Source organism: Haemorhous mexicanus, chromosome 3 (genome assembly GCF_027477595.1).
Source record: "Haemorhous mexicanus isolate bHaeMex1 chromosome 3, bHaeMex1.pri, whole genome shotgun sequence".
Taxonomy (NCBI): Eukaryota; Metazoa; Chordata; class Aves; order Passeriformes; family Fringillidae; genus Haemorhous; species Haemorhous mexicanus.
The window spans coordinates 87,556,054-87,573,703 of record NC_082343.1 but is presented as its reverse complement, the minus strand read 5'-3'; the positions used below and the strand labels follow the sequence as shown (position 1 = coordinate 87,573,703).

Genomic DNA, 17,650 nt, shown 5'->3' with positions numbered 1-17,650 from the left:
GCCCTTTGTCTATGTAGCTTGTGGTTGCCTATCACAGCTGGGAACTCAGTTCAGCCTGGGAGGAGCTTTCCAGTCCATAAAAAGTGGGCTGCCATTGGGTTCCACTGGCCACTGGTGATGGAGAACCAGGAAGACTTTTTGTAGTATAAAGTATTAATTAGCCATTCATGATGAAAATACACAGTCATCTGCAGGTCAGGGCACAATTTGGGTTTGACTATGATTAGGTAATCACAAGGAAATGTGTTGTATCATTTTCATGTGTCCTTTTCCCATTTAAATGAGAGGTAAAATTCAAATTCAGTGTAGAATACTCAAAATTTTGTAAACTCAAGTCCTGTGTGGCTCCTTTATCACAGGCCTATTTAACAGAGTGATACACTTTTTTTTCCTTCTTTTTGACAAAGAAGGCAGTTTAACTGAGGTGTACTGCATTTTGGGTTCTTTTGGGACTTCTACTGACACAAGTGTACCTCCTGCTGAAGATGCCACCCACAGCTACTGCTCAGCTTATGCAGCTGGGCTTACGAAGATCATGACATCCACACTGTTTGACATAAGGGAACTCTTTGCCAGGGTGGGAGACCAGAGGGGCTGCATATAACATTCCTCAGGCACAGCTCCTGGGTGCAGGGGAAAGTCAGGTGAGAAAAAAGGCTGTGGAAGGGCTGGACAGTGGCTGCCACTGCTGCTGAAACTGCTGCATGAGGGCACCAGGGAGAAATTAGGGCCAAGCACAAGGGGAAAATATTTCCAGGAAAATCCCAAGATTTCCTTCCCAGCCTCTAAGGAGCAATGAGCCCTAATTCCAGTCGGAGAGTTTATTTGCATTTTCCCATGTGGTGAATATTTGCCCCACCATCTTGAGCTGACAAAATTAGATTTTGTTTATGCTGTTGAGAAGGCTTGAATTGAATGTGAAAAATCCAATTATTCTTTAACAATAGTACAGTGTAAATGAAGTGGAATTACCTGACTTTTCATCTAAAATTTTAGATCACATAATCACAGAATCAACTGGGTTGGAAAAGAACTTTAACATCATCAAATCTGACCTATGACTGAACTATTAGACTGACTACTTCCAGCTAGACCATGGCACTGAGTGCCACATCCAGTCTTTCCTTAAACACCTCCAGGATGTTGCCAACACCACCTCCCTAGGCAGCCTGTTCCAAGGCCCAATCACCCTTTCTGTGAAGAATTTCTTCCTAATGTCCAACCTAAACCTCCCCTGGCACAGTTTAAGACTGTATCCTCTTGTCCTGTCACTGGTGGCCTGAGAGAAGAGGCCAACTCCCACCTGGCTGCAGCCTCCTGTCAGGGAGCTGTAGAGAGGGATAAGGCCTCCCCTGAGTCTGCTTTTCTCCAGGTTAAACAACCCCAGCTCCCTCACCAGCTCCTCAAAGCACTTGTGCTCCAGACCCTTCACTAGCTGTTACCCTTCATTGGACACACTCCAGCCTCTCAACATCCTTCCTAAATTGAGGGGCACAGAACTGGATGCAGCAACCAAGATGCAGCCTCAGCAGAGCTGAGTACAGGGGAACAATCACAGCCCTGCTCCTGCTACCCACACTATTGCTGACACAGGCCAGGATGCCAGTGGCCTTCTTGGGCACCTGGGCTCACACTGGCTCATGTTCAACTGTCTGTCAGTCAACACCCTCATGTCCCTTTCTGCCTGGCTGCTTTCCAGCCAGCCTGTCCCCAACCTGTAGCACTACATGAGGTTGCTGTGGCAAGATGTCATAAAACTTGAGTGTCTTTGGAAAAATTTTCCAAAACCCTTTTAAAAAAAATGCTTCTGTTGTTATTAGGCCTTTTTTTTTTTTTTTTTTTTAAGAAAAGAAATGGGAACTCTTCTTTGGCATGCCTCAAGCTGTTCAATCGTCTTTACAGACCACAGTCCATCTGACACTGTGTTACATAAGCTGCAGACCATGGAGGGAAGAGGCACAAAAAGGGTATAACAATTTCTCTGCAATATTTTTCAGCGCTTGGTTGCAGTTGTCAGAGCTTTACCTTCTTTTAATTCTTGCTTCCCTGGAAAAACCCTTTTAAGAGGTTAGGCATTTGTCAAAAAACAGGAAAGGCAATATATTACCCAGACACCCAGTCAGTTCAGATTGTATGTAAATGAAGTAGTTGCAGAGTGAAGTAATAACCTTTTTGAATGACTGATCATACCATAAATTCTTGGAACAATCCTGTTTTATGAAAAGAAGTAAATAAAACTGCAAAACAAGACAACAAGCATGACAAAGTGTCTAATTGATCAGAGTTCTTTCCTCATAAAAACTTTTCCATTAATGCAAATGGAAGTATAATTTAATATTGAAAACTTCCAGAAGGGTAAAAAGTAAATATAGGACAAACTCTACCAGGAAAATATGACTGGCTGATTTGACAGCATTACAGAAATACTCAGTTTAAGAGAACATTCCATTCAAAGGACCATTACTAAGACGTGATCTGATTCATATTCTGTTTTTGTTTTTTTTGTTTCATAACAATTAGGTGAAAAGTGATCACTGGAAAATCCAGCTCATCCTCTTTTTTGCAAAGAGATTTTACATTTCACTCAAAAACCTACATGTAAAATCCTTTGCTTTTTTTTCTTTTTTTGTTGTTGCATGTCTTGTGTTTGACAGACGTGTATTCAGAATTACATTTAGTCTTGAGCTCAAGAACCCCAGGAGGGTTATTTCAAGATCCCTCTTGAGAGTTCATCTCAGTGGTTTGTCATTTTCTCTCAAAAATATCCACATAAATTTTTTTACTTTGACTTTCACTGATATCATAATTAGATTTTTCTAAAGCATTTAATACTGGAATAACTTTTTAAGAGAATCTGGATTAGAGCTCTTGATAAACTCTGATAATTTGATGTTTGTTAGGAAAGACTTCTTTCTGCCTTCTGAGCAATTTTTTCTTTCCAAACAAATGGTCTCCAATCTTGTGCAACGTCTCTTATTTTCACATGATGTTCTGAATCTTGAACTCAGATTATGTTTCATCAGGTCTCACAAGCCGTTTGCAAATTGCAAGTTCATGGCAATACCTGTGCTCTGTGCTCTCATTTGCTAAGAATTTATGAAAAGAGTGAGATGCTATATGCAAACTGGTAATCAGTCTCGTGGCATCTGAGAGATGAAATCCATGTTGTACTTCATTCTGCTGAGAAAAGGAGAGTCAGACATCTTGTAGTTCAAACTTGCCTGCTCTAATGATTGGCTTTTTATAAACCAGCTGTCTTGTTTCTGTCTTTTGGAGCAGTTTCAGTTTCCAAACATGATTTTAAGTAAGCCCTGATGTCAAGACTGGATCTTAGCTCTCCCACATGGCAGAGAAGTGCACCAGCTGAAGTGCACCAGCTGTCAGCGCCTTGTTACTCCTTTTTTGTAGCAAAAAATAGTCTTGGAGTACAGATGTTTCATCACATGCAATTAAATTATTTCACCTTTGTGAGTTATCCTCTTGCCAGAATGTGGTGTTGGAGTGTACCAGCTGCAAGTGAAAATTCAGTAGTTTAAATGACAATGAAGATTAGATACCCTCATAAATTTCACCTCATACCTGAGATATGCAATCAAAGAAGTCCTGGAATGTCCTTGCAGTCAACTAGCACAAGACAACCTCTCAAACCATTGGAACTGGAGCAGATTTGATCACATATCTATGGACCAGGTTTCAGTCCTACTAGAGAAAATAAAATTTTATGGAAGTTGAAAGATTTTAAGGACAGTGAATTTGCTTTCACATAGTCTTACCAAATAATTTTTTCTCTACTTAATTACATTTTTCTCACAGTTCTATTCATGCAAAATGACTAGCAAATATCAGATTTAAAAACAATTAAAAGCCTTGTTTTAAAACTTTTGTACTTGATTTCTTACTTTCTAATGAAGGCATAGGCTTGGAAAAAGCTTTGCCTGTGTTGTGGAACTGTCAACTACAGGCACCTGGTTCAAATTTAGGTTGAATAAGAGTTAATCAGTAATTGAATAATTCTTTGTAGCAGCAAATATTTTTTGTATTCATTACTTATTGACAGATATGCCAGGTGCTATACTGAACAAAGAGTGACTTGTTCTCTCTAACCATCCCACCCCCAGGTACAGTCTGAACCCAAATATTGGCTCCAGATACTGCCACGCTTTTTCAGAAGGGGGAAAAAAGTAGTTTTGGATTGAATCATTATTGTCAAAGCCAATTCCACGAGCAGTCCAGTATCCTCAGTAAAAGAGATGTTCTAGCTCATGTCAGAGTTTCCGTGTGCTCACACATTGTGACAGATGGTGTAAAGGTTTCATTGGTGCTCTGTTTGCTGTGTGCACACCACATGTTCTGGTGTACTAAAGACATGTTGTTCAGCAAGGTAGAAGCTGGCCTTATCCCATCTGCCCTGTTCTGGGTCAGGCAGAAACATGTGGCAGGAGGGGAGAAACATCTACACCTTGCTGGGGATCAGTCCAGTGTTTGCGTGCAGAGAGAGCTGATGGGCTCAGCAGAGAGGGAGGTGGCTCAGCAGAGAGGGAGGTGGCAATGTGCATCAGGGCAGGATGCAGCCCAACAACCAGGCTTTGGAGGTGCTTGGAAAAAATCACCCCGTGGCTCAGGAGAACATTGACATACAACATGAATAATGACACAGCTCAGGAAGGTGCTGGAGGTCTGGGGTGAAGGGCTGGCCCTGAATGGTGGAGTACATCCCACAGAGGGGAGACTGGTTTTCTAACCTTATTGCTTGCCCAGAAGAGATGAGGTTTCTCTGTTTCAAATTGATTTAGAGGATTGTAGGGCTTTAATGTCACCTGGGTGCCTTGGTCATTATGAAAATAAAGTGTGGAGGGTCTGCCTTAAAGCTCTGTTAGACATGTGCATTTTCTGTACTTCATGTAGCCTACAGAATGCTAAAATAATTTTTTAAAAATAATTTCTTCAGATAATTGTCACTGACTATAGCCTTAAGTAGGAGGGCACAGCATCAAATAACTCTCTGAGATTAAGTTCCCATTGTATTTCAACATGCCTAACTAGTTCAATTAAGTAATATTGCACCTTTTTTTCCCCCTCCCACAGATGAGCACCAAGTAGTAGATCTGAATAAATAAATTAGGAAATACCCACTACTTGTGTTACTCATATAGTCAGATGAAGGAAGGGCAATGGTCCTCTTCCAGCTACTGAGTCTGCTGTCATGGAGTTTTGAAGCTATCCAAGGTGAGAACTTGTCTGAAATCTCCATTTAAAACAAGGAGAACATAGAAAAGGAAATGGCCTGGAGATATTTTGTTGTTCTTTGGTTTTATGTGTTATTCTGTGGCAAATATTATTTCCAGCATTTTTGAATTAAGATGCATAATATGTGTTGTAAATCTTACATACCAAAGAAGTTTCTACTGCTGATTCATTTTTGCTACCTAGGTTGCCAGATCCCTCATTTGATTGACAAACCCCTAGATTTTATTATGTGCCAATATAAAATATTCTGTATACTGAAGATATATTCTGTGCCAATATAATATGTGCCAAATATAAAATATTCTGTATACTGAAGAATGCTGAAGAGAAATCTTTTGTTTTCGGTAAGTTCTGGTTTTTCACTTTATGTCAAGAAATTATATTATAACTTGTGAAACACAATAATCCAATTAGTACTTGTAATTGCAGTATTTGCTTCACCTGTGACTCATGCCGGGCTGTTTTTTCACTTGCTTTTATTGCATAAACTCCATTTTTGCCATAAAAAAAATTGTAAAAGTTCTTGTTGATTTCTTTAGGGTTTTTTTGTTTGTTTATTTTATTTTAACTCCTTCAACTAGGTTGTAACATATTTTTGTCTGGAGATTATCTCTAAATGCTCTTTAAATATTTTCTCTGCATCTGTATTCATTCCCCTCATTTTATAATATAGCAAAATGTGCACTAGAGGTACAATCAGCAGCAACAGTAGCACCATCCCTTTTGAGGATGATATCCCTAGGGTTTCCATTCCAAACTAAATTTTGGCCTTTCTCTACCATTTAGAAAAGGCTCTTTGGGAATCAAATACACTCTTCTGGAACATGACCAAGAGAAAACAGTCATTGTTTTCTTTGAAAAACAGATCCAAGTTACTTTTAAAAGGCTGATTTTAAAAAGAAACATTACAGCTGCTCTGATCCATTTTTTTCCACATCCTACCTACAAAGCAATTTCCTAGCTACACTTCAAATGCAGCCTGCCTGAAAGATTATGGCAAGGTAAAATGTCTGAGATTAAATAGATGGCATTTAGGTGAATGTTAAATACCAAGCTAGGAATGGTTGAAAGGTACCACTTTCGTAAAGGTCGTGGTTCCAGTAATGAGATTTACAAAACTGCTGAGATTAATAAAATTTGCCAGACCTCCAGCTAGACTCCGGCTTTCCAAACTACCTAAAAAACACCCACACTTTACTGGAGAGCAGCACCTTGGAATAATTCCACTTGTGTCTCTGTGTAGCAGCTTAGACTTCATAAATTGCCCTTGTTTCAGCTGTTTTAGTGCTCCTGCTGAAGACCTTAGCTGATCCAGAGGAACATGCAAATTTGCTAACCTAAACACATGACGTAATAGCACAGAAATGATCCCAAATTTGTCCTCTTACAAGAAACTGTCTCTCCAGTTCATGACAGGGCAGACTTGGACACCTGTTTTGTGGCCTTATATCTGAAAGAGTAGCAGAAGCAAAACATGACTCTGGCCCCTTAACTACTGCAGCCTATACTCTGCCCTGGCTCAGGATGCAGCTCCCCATCCCATCTGCTGGCCACGCACTGTGGACTCCCATGTTGGTCCATTTCAGGGAATAATTTCTATCTTTTAGCATATAAATAACCAAAGAATCATAGAGAGGCCTGGCTTGGAAGGGACAATTAAAGGCCTTCTAGTCTAACCCCCCTGCAATGGGCAGGGAAATTTTCACCTAGATCACGATGCTCAGAGCCCTGTCTAAACTGTCCTTGAATTTTTCCAGGGATTGGACAGCCAACACCTCTCTGGGCAACCTGTAGTATGTTGTACTCTGCAGCTGAAACTGTAAATTTACCCTATCATGTGAAAAGCACTTTGTCACAGTAATTTCTTTTGATATCCATTGTGAGTTAACTTTTTTTTCATGAACTATGTGATGCTCCTAAAGCCATTTTATTAGTATAGAAGTTCTCTAGAAAAGTTGAATTCTTTCAATTGCTTTTTGGCATTAGTAATATGGGAAACTGTAGCCTTGTATGCCCTTTCTTGTTAATTTTGAGCACCCAGCCGAGTAATAAATATTCCCATCAAAATATCTAGATGTAATTGCATGCATCGCTCCTTGTGCTGCTTTGATTAAACATCTGATCTGTGTGCTAACATTTAAATGATTTGACTACAGTTTCTAGAAGTAAGTAATTGCAATGGAAACAACTAAAAATACCCCAAACTTCAACCAAAGACAAAAATCAACATTAACTTCATTGCCTGAACATTTTATGTGTCTGAATATATATTAATCACTGCATATGCTCATCACTTTGTGGAATAAATAACAATATTCTTTTCACCATCATGGTGAAAATTGTCTTTTTGGGGGCAATTATTCAGGTAGATATAAACCATACTGAATCATAAATGAACTTTGGAATTTAAATAATGAATCTAAGATTACAATACCAAAGAATATTCTCTACATTTTCATTCTGCCTTTTATGACATGGAGGGCTCCTGTAACAATTAACATGTAAGCCTATCTTGTAATGACTTAAGGCAGAAAGAAAAGGCAGTGCAGAAAGATGATACTGATTTTACTAAACATGAAAGACTTTGAAGGAATTATTTAAATGGTACAAGGAGTTTTTCTTGATTTCCAAATCTAAAAAAGCAGTTGTAAATCATTAAAGGTTTTCCCTAATAAAAGTCAATTATTAAGCATGTTAGGCTAAGTAAAATACTTCATATTTTTATTCCTCAAGACAAAATCACTCTGAAAAAAAAAGGATTAACCTATTCTGCATGACATAAGTTAATTAATGCTAGGTAAGTAAGAAAACAACCAATTCAGTGCAAGTTATTTTAAATTAAAATGTTCCTTTAAAATCTCCATTTACTCAACATTTGTGCAAATTAATATATGTGTATGATAATGGGGTACAATGCTTTAGGAAAATCAGTGATAATGGATGCATGTGGAGAGGAAAAATAGGCAAATATATCCTAAATACCTTAACTAGCTACCTACATACACACACACATGGATAGTTCATAACGTGCTCTGAATTAGATACTACTGTTCAGGAAAAATCTCACAGATTTGTAATTCATATTTCTATGAATAATTCAGTAGCAGCCATGGAAACAGTCTGAGTAGTAGGAGTTAAAGGGGAAGGCAGAGAGTGAAAAAACAAATGGTGTCACTGCATGACCAAGCCCACAGTGCAGCCCCATCTTGACTGCAGAGTACTATCATCTTCATGTCTCAGCAATGGTAAAACAGAATTGAAAAGGATTCAGAGGAAGGATTCAAGGGTGACAAAGACCTGGAAAGCTGCCATGGAATGACTGATCAATAAACCTTATTGATCACAAGGTCTCTTCAGCCACGAAAAGAGACAACAGGGGCAAGAATATGAGAAATCCTTCAACTCTCAGAAAGCACAGAAAGCATGACAAGAAAACAGTTTGGTTTTTTTAATATGTGAACTAAAAGCCATCAAATCAGATTGTCATCTGAAAAGGTGCAAAATGGTCAACAGCAAGTACCAAAGTTATGGAATTTATTTCCTCAAAACAATTTGCTTGTCAAAATATTATATTGCTTCAAAAATGCAAGTGTACTGATTCATACACAGTACAAAACTCTAAAAGGCAAGCTGGAGGTCACCTAAACCCTAAAAGGGGCAATTTAATTATTTAATAAATTATTAATTATACATAGCCATAAATGTCTACAAGTGAATATATATTTGGTAAAATTATCTTCTACCCTACCCTTTGCTCTGTATCTATTGCTGCTGATGATGGTGTCAATCATGATGGACAGCCATTCTTGTGGAAAGCATGGTTATGTGGTAACAGATCCATTTGAACAGGAACTTTGAATGAATTGGACACTTACAGATTGATTGGACAGTATTCAGAGATGTATAAAGAAAATCCATTAAAATAATTATCTGATTGAATTATGAATTAACATTTTCAGAAATACTGAGATAAATATTTGTGAGCAATGCTCACACTCCTCAACTCTATATTTTCTGAAAACTCTCTAAATTTTTATTCTCTTCAAATTTTAAAATTTAATGAAAAATAAATTTTCTACTGCTTCTGCTGGAACCAGGACGTAAAATGAGTGTTTTGTTAACAAATTGACTCATGTTCACCTAGTTAGAAACAGCACTTTGTACCCACTAGGTCAAACTTGAGAACTCAAACCAACATCTGAATCAAGAGCTGTCTGTTTAATCTACTCTCAAAACATCTCTCAATGATTTTAAGGAGTCTTGGAATCTGGAGAAGTTCTAGCTGACTAAAAGCTGTCAAACATTGTACGAATTTTCAAGGCGGGTAAGAAGGACGAGACTAAAGGCCTGTCAGTCTTACTTTAGTGCCCAGTAAAGTTATAGAGAAGCTTATTCTGGGAGATATTGAAAAACACCTGAAAGACAAGACAGTCACTGGTGACAGAGCATGGCTTTATGAAAGTCTTGCTTGTCAAAACTGATTTATGACAAGATAACCCACCTAGCTGATCAAGGGAAGCCAGTTGATTATTCATTTTGTATTTCAGTAAAACTTTCAACTGTGTCTCACAGGATTCTTCTGGACAATATATTCAGCCCACAGCTGAATAAACATATCATGTGATGGGTGAGCAGCTGGCTCACAGGTCAGGCACAAAGGGTTACAGTGAATGTGGTGACATCAGACTGGTGACCTGTCACTAGTAGGGTCATTCCGCAGGGCTCCTCCACCCTGTGCTCTTCAACATCTTCATAAATGACTTGGGGGCAGGACTAGAAGGCCCTACAGAGAGACCTCAAAAAATTAGAGGGCTGGGCAACCACCCTCTGATGAAGTTCAACAATGCAAAGTGCCCTGGGTGTACAGACAGTCTGGGGAATGAGATGCTGGAAAGCAGTGCCATGGAAATGGACCTCGTTGATGGCAAGTTGAACATGAGCCAGTAGTGCCCTGGCATCCAGGAGAGCCAACCCTGTCCTGGGGCATCAGGCACAGCATCACCAGCTGGACAAGGGAGGGGATTGTCCTGCTCTGCTCTGCTCTGGGACAGCCTCACCTCGAGTGCTGGGGGCAGTTCTGGGCACCACAATGTAAGAAAGACATTAAACTATTAGAGAGTGTCCAAAGGAGGGCAACAGAGATGGTGAAGGGCCTTGAGGGGAAGCTGTGTGAGGAGTGGCTGAGGGCACTGGGTCTGTTCAGCATGGGGGAGGCTGGGAGGAGACCTCACTGCAGTTACAGCTTCCTTGTGAGGGGAAGAGGAGGGGCAGGCACTGATCTCTTCTCTGTGGTGACAGTGACAGGATCCAAGGGAATGGCCTGAAGTTGTGACAGGGAAGGTTTAGGTTGGATATTAGAAAAACCTTCTTTGCCCAGAGGGTGGTTGGCACTGAAACAGGCTCCATGGGGAAGTGGTCACAGCACCAAGCCTGACAGAGTTCAAGAAGCATTTGGGCAATGCTCTCAGCATGTGGTATGACTCTTGGGGATGGGTCTGTGCAGGGCCAGGAGATGGACTGGATGGATGATCCTTGTGGGTCCCTTTCAACTCAGGATATTCTGTGCTTCTTTGGCTTTGTGAAGTATTTCACATGACAATAGAAGATGAAATACTCCTGTGTGGGAATTAAATTTCTGAAGATAGATAGATGGATCAGTTAATCAATCTGAATGGTATAGACTGTGAGGAATCAAAAAATCCCCAAATCTATACTAAAAAGCTGTAGCATTGAAGGTCAGTAAATATTGGTTGCCATTGCTTGCAACATGGCATAGATTTTTGTAAATCTCTTAATGACATGGGTATGTACTATTCCTATCTAAATTAATCTTCAGCTTCATAGAAACTAATTTTAAGAACATTTTTCATTAGTCATGGTAAGACTGCCACTATTTTTTCTATCCTTTTGAAGATGTCCCACCATTTGCAAATAGACGATATTGCAACAAAATAACAGACCAAATTATTTCAGGTACTCATATTTTCAATCTTTATTATTTCTATTATGTTTATCATCATCTATAATCACCTCTTCTTTACAAAGGTCTTGAAATAGGAAGTAATTTTTGGCACTTTGACAGATTTTGTAGAAGAAAGTCAGTGTTGTCTTCTCATCCTTTTTCCAACATATGTACATATGTTATGTAGAATAAAACTGATCCATTTTGTATTGTTTGTTTCATTTACTTCTTGTTATTATTAAGAGAGTAAAATCTGGCAGCAGAATGAGGAACTCTTGCTTCTTTTTGTATGGTGTAATGAGAGAAATAAAACCCTGGTGAAAGGGTAAGATGTTTTAATACTTTTGAAACTAAGAACCCTGCACTCATGCCAACATTTCCTGAGCCCAGAAGATGCATACAAGTTTGGATAATGAAACCACTACAAAATAGCTCAAAATGGATTGAATCAGTCTCAAACTCAGCCAAAACAAACTGCCTGGGATTAATGATTTTTACCAAATAATGGTCAAAAGTATTCTTGGGAGACTCCTTCAGACAGAGAGGACAAGTGTTAGCATTAGGGTCCCATGTTAGCTTAAAAAAACTTCCTATGCCATATGTCTGTGTGTGTGGAAGAAGGGGCTACAACAGGGGGAATCTCTTTGTTTTTCCACTTGAGTAGAACACTTTCTCAGAACTGCAGATTTGGAAAGCAGCAATATAACTTGGCTTGGAAACTTCATGCTTGCTTGAATTTCTCTGGAAACACTTATGCTACGCTTCTGAAAGAAAACCACGTACTTGGCCTACTGATTGACTTGGGCTAAGACTGGGAGCACCAGTGAGGTTGGTTTTTGGGCTGCACAGTGGAGCCTCTGCCCTCTCTTGCCTTTCCTTGTGATGTTCTAATAAATCAATCTCTCCCAATATCTGATGCTGCTTAGAAGCCACATAATGATGGTTTTATGGAAGGTGCCCTAGTACGCTCAATTTTTAAAAACATTTTCACTATTTAGGACGCTAAAAGAAGTTGAGAGCTCTTCAGAGACATTCCCTATCTCCTGAAGATATTATTTTGGGGGAAAAAATCCCAAAACCTTCAGTCTCTTTCCTACCAATTGACAATAAATATCAAATTATTTTTAAGACATACAGCAGTAATATCAATCTGTGATGTTAGAAGCTGAAAAATTATTTTATTCTTTCTGTAAATTGTGTATTAGAATTCTGAAAGGGTCCCACATGAATCTGTCACCTAGTTTGGTTTAAGGAACAATATTTCACACTTGCTTTTTATTCTGGCAGTTCTAAGGTGTTTCAGAGGATGGTTGACTATTTCCATCACAGTAGCCAGAACATGTCTGATTTGCAAGATTAAACTGTTAGTTGGTTATCTCAGAAGATTATGATAGTTATAAAAATGATCTCACACTGAATGATTAGTGTGACTGTCCATTATGCATCACTTGTTCCATTAAAGTGGCCTTAAAAATGTGGTTTTTTGTGATAATTTAAACAAGGTTTAAAGTTTTTTCAAAGAATAATGTTGCCCTTTTAGAGAAATTCTTTAAGTTGCTTTAGTTTCAGTCTTCATTAGTTGTACCAATTTTAGGAAAAAAAGATTATGAGGATGGATTATAAGCTTAAATAATGACTGAAATTCAAATGCTCTGAAGAAAATTGTTGATGTCACACTAGAGGAAAGTAATGTAATTGAAATATGTATCTAACTCTTAGTCCTCATTCTAGCTGGTCTTCGTTTTACATTAATCACAAATGGCAATATGACTCAAAGATACTTCTCAGAAAAAGAAGTGACAAAAGAAGGGAAATAAAAAATACATGTCATTAAGGGACTATAACTGCTGAACACAGAATGATTGTGCTTTCTGAAAGAACCAGACACACACTGTCTCACCTGTTACTTTTCTAGGAAGATGAGACGCTACAAAATTTTTTTGAAGCTTTGCCTATGCTTTATATTATGAGTTATGGAATGCTGTTACTGATAGTGGTATTCTCTATTCAGAATTAAGAGGACAATATCTGGATGAGGGTATTACGTGTCAATCACTCTTAATACACACTATTTATATAGGAGTTTATTTTTATTATTCTAAACCATGTCTCATTAAAATTTCTAGCTATATTGAAATTTCAGCAATGAAAGCTGCACCCATCTCCGAGGCAAGAGAAAAGAGATAATTCCTTAGCATAAGATGACATTTTAGAGCCCCATTTAAGTAAATGTTGCATATGTTGCATACTTATCCCAGTGGCATTAAGGGGGAAATTTTCAAAGTCTGTTACGTGAGCTGTAAGTAAATAATTCTTAAGGAGAAATGATACATGCATGCACTTAGTCCAACATAAATTAAACACTGCAGTTACTTAACTTTCCCAGGAGTAATCTGTGTAATAATTTGCCTGATTTTACTTCAGAATTTATAACTGTATTGCAGGTGACTGACCGTGCCACACAGATCCAATCCAATCCAGTGGAACTATGCAAGCAATTTGCAATATGTATAGTGTGTAAGTATAAGGATTTTGTCATTAAACATTCTACATCATTTAGAAACCATACAGGAATAGTTAATTACAAAACAAATGGAAAGAGAAGAAAAACCTACATTTTTGCTGTGTTGTGTTAAGTGAAAAGGGCAAAGCACTTCTCTTCTATAGAGAGATAATAAAAGGCAGACTTTTAAAAAATGAAAATAAAAATCTGTGCAATGATGGAAACAATGTTATGCATAATCTGTAAACTATTTCTTCAATGGATAGAACTTCAAAATAATAATTGGCCAGCTGCTTTCTTTCTACCCTTGCACTGATTTCCATCTGTGTACATTGGTTACCTTTTGGTGCACTAGAACAACCCACTTGTACCAACAATCTTTCAAGCAATGCATTTGAAGAGGCATATAAACCCCCACAGGTTAACATCAAAGGCTATGTCTCATGCGTAGAACAAAAATACTTGTTTTCAAACAAACTTGCTACCTCTGTTACTACCAGAGGCATGGCTAGAAATCCCATCTCCATACATTCACAGGACGTGAATTCACATACTTTTTTCTGCTGCTGGAAAACGCTAACATAGATTCAAGTGTAGTCAGAATAGAGGATTTTCTCTAGGTTCACTGCCAGTTTAAGAGGATTTTTATTTAAAGTTATCAAAACAATATGAATCTTTTTAGATTTAGAGCCCTCAGTACTTGCAACCCATTATTTAGCCTCCATGGCATGTCTAGTTTGATAAATGTGGACTCAACAGCTCCAGACAATGACATCAGCACTATGCCTACCTCTGTTATTCCTGGCTGGGCTTCAGTGGGAAGAACAGTAGTAAGCTTTTATTCTATACACAACTTAATGAAGATCACTGAACTTTTAGGCTGTCCAGCCAAAGCAAAGACCTTTTGCTCTGGCCAGTAACACAAATTTAGTCCAGATTTAGCTACTTAGAAAAAACCACAGCTTTTTAATGCACTATATTTGCATAATAATTAAAAACTTAACTTTGTGAAAATTCAGTTGCAGCCTGATGTGCTACTCAGTAGAGACTCTACGCTGATGCCTAGGCACCCATTAAAATATTTTTCTCATCACCCAACCACTGGATTTGCACTTTCTTTATTTATAAGTGTTTGAAAATTATTGTCAACAGCTTCAGAAGTCCCTTAGTGATTCTAATGGAATTAACTTGTTTTATTTTCTCCAGGCCAAATGCATGCTGGCTGAACACAGTCTCATATAATCTTTCAGTATTATTCTGAATTGCCAGCTGCCTTCTTTTGCCTCCTGTATCCAATTCACCCAGGCTAAGGAATAGGGATTTTTGATCTGGATATTGGATTTGATCATTCTGATGCCATCACAGTGAGACTGAAAAAACTTCCACAGCTTTCAACACCCAAGTTAGACTTAATGTATGCTTCAAAGAGCAATTTTAGAGTAATTGAGTGTGAATTTATATTCTACAAACAGAGTCCTCTGGAAAGGCCCCTCTTCTCTCTAGCTCAGTCTACCCTAATGATGTTCCCTCCTATTGTCTCCTCTTAGTCACTCTCAGCAAGGAAAAGAGTCTTTTCTATGTAAGTTTACCAGGAAGCCTATCACCCTACATGGCACCTTCAGAAACAAGCTCTGATGCCTCCCAAAGCTACTGAAGGATGGTGAAAATATCTAATACCCACAGACTCTCCACAAACATATCCATGAATCAGAAATGGTTTCATGAAATCATGGAACTAAACCCTACCTGCCTCCTGACCCCAGTTATTTTACCTTCCCAGCTGCTTTCAGGGACATTGTGGCTCCCTATCCCCTAGTACTTTTAACACTCTGGAAAAACAACTAGACTAAGGCTGTGGGAGCCCCTTAAAGGTTGAAAATACCATCTTACAAAGCAGTTAGGAGGGAGCAAGAAGATAGGAAGTTAAGACCACAGCCTCGCTTGCTCACTCATGTTACAAAAAGAAAGAGCATTAATAGAAAGGGATGAATCCATCAAAGTTGTTGCAGTGCCTTTGCAAGATGGTAGATCAAATCCACTTAGATTTGTGAAAGTTTGGTGTTCATAGCAGGCTCTCCAAGTTGAGTGAATAACATGAGATCTTCAGAGGCAACATAGGTTCTCACCCTGAGATACAATGCAAAGCCCAGAGCCCACACTCATATCACTCAAATACTGCTGTTTTAGTTATTTTCAACCTCAAAAAGGCAAATCTTCTGCCAAAAGTGATGGCAAGAACAAAAAACTCTGTTATTATAAGCACTCATGAAAGGGCACAGCATGGGGTTGCCCACAACATCCATTGCAGACCTCTGGACCAATGCTTTGAAAAGTAGAACTTTTCCATAGTCTGAAGTAAAACTGTTCACTTCAGCTTACGGAATAGTAGGGGAGGGCAGACTTTTGCAGCCAGCATTGTAAATAGGCCATAACTAACATTAGTTAAACTCTGCCTTCAGTTCATGAGACATATTATTTTATGCACCACCAATTCTTGTGGACTGAATTGGTGGTCTGAAATAGAAAAGAGAGACAGTGTGGGAAATGCTCTTTTGATTCTTAAAAAATAAAAAAATCATAGATGAGCTAGTATTTCAGCATACTGTTTATCCTCTGCAATCTATGCCTAGATTTTTTTAGAAGTCATCAGGGCAAGGACATACAGGCCAAATCCTGATCTCAGCTGCACAAAAAAATAACCATAGAGGCATCTGCCCATACTGTGGATTGATATTTTACTACCAAATAGCCAGCTGCTGAAAACATTACAGATTGCTGATTTACTGTTAAATGAAGAAAATTCACATTTGCAGGATATTTCTTATGGTAATGATGAAATCTACTGTCTGTTTCCTTACTGTGATTCATCTCCATAATGTCTGTATGTTGTAACAACAGAAAACTGAGATTTGCATCATCTTGACAATATTGTCCTTTATTTGGGGGATAAGGAGGGAAATAAACCAAATTACATGAAATTTGTATCAGAAGGTGCCTATGACAGAATTGGGAAATGTGTTTACTGCATAGCAATCCACTGCATTAATGAAAAAAACTACCCCTTTTACTCAAAATGCAGTCTAGTGCACAGGCCCGTTAATGATACACAGAAGCACAAGTCAGTGTGCTTTGTTAGGGACTAAGCTCCAATCTCTCTCTCTTTTAGGATTTAGAGATGACCGTTTACAGCCCTTGTTTTTTTAATTCAATTTTTTCCATTTAAGTTCAGTTTCTTTACAGGGTCTGAGCCAGTCTCTGCCTAAAAGCTTGATGGTTTTGCTGACCACCACTTTCTGCTGGCTGCAGGGAGCAGCTAGTGAGAGCCAGGAGCTAAAGATGTATACCCAGTCCTAAGATTTGGAGAAAGCCCCGTCAGCACCATGATGAATGAGAGCAACTGAACTTCTCCTGGAGTGTCCAGGATTCAGAAAACCACTACATTACCTCAGGGCTGGAGGGTAATAGGGAGGAACATTTCACGCTGAATTTTCTGGTTTAGATTATTTAGGCATGGAAAGCACACATAATCTTCTTGATCCACACATTCCTAAATAATTCACACATTTCTGAATGTACACTATCAGAAGAATGCAGAGATGTTTGCCTCTTCAGAACTGATTTGGAAATCCTATAGAAAAGGACATTTAGTTAAACATAAATCAAATCTCAGGCTGGCTAAGAAGAAAGTGTCCTAAAATGTACTAGTATGTGTTTTTATTAGGAATGAAGGAACATTCTATTACTGTGCATATACAGGCAATTCAAAACATATGCTCTGTACACAGTGTTTTGGGACAAAGTTTCATCAGTAAAGAAAACTTATTCAACACTTAGTGACTACTAAGGTGACTGACCAAAGGAAACCCATATGGTTTTTCTGTAGTGTATAAGAACTAACTGAATAGGGAAACCTTTTATTTTGCTGGCAAATAAGAATC

General features: G+C 38.5%; 1 pseudogene; it reads right to left on the bottom strand.

Annotated features, from left to right (window-relative positions):
* Nucleotides 1–1,088: 1,088 nt before the first annotated feature.
* The window catches only part of LOC132325727 (uncharacterized), a 56,009-nt pseudogene continuing 39,447 nt past the window's right edge, over nucleotides 1,089–17,650 (bottom strand).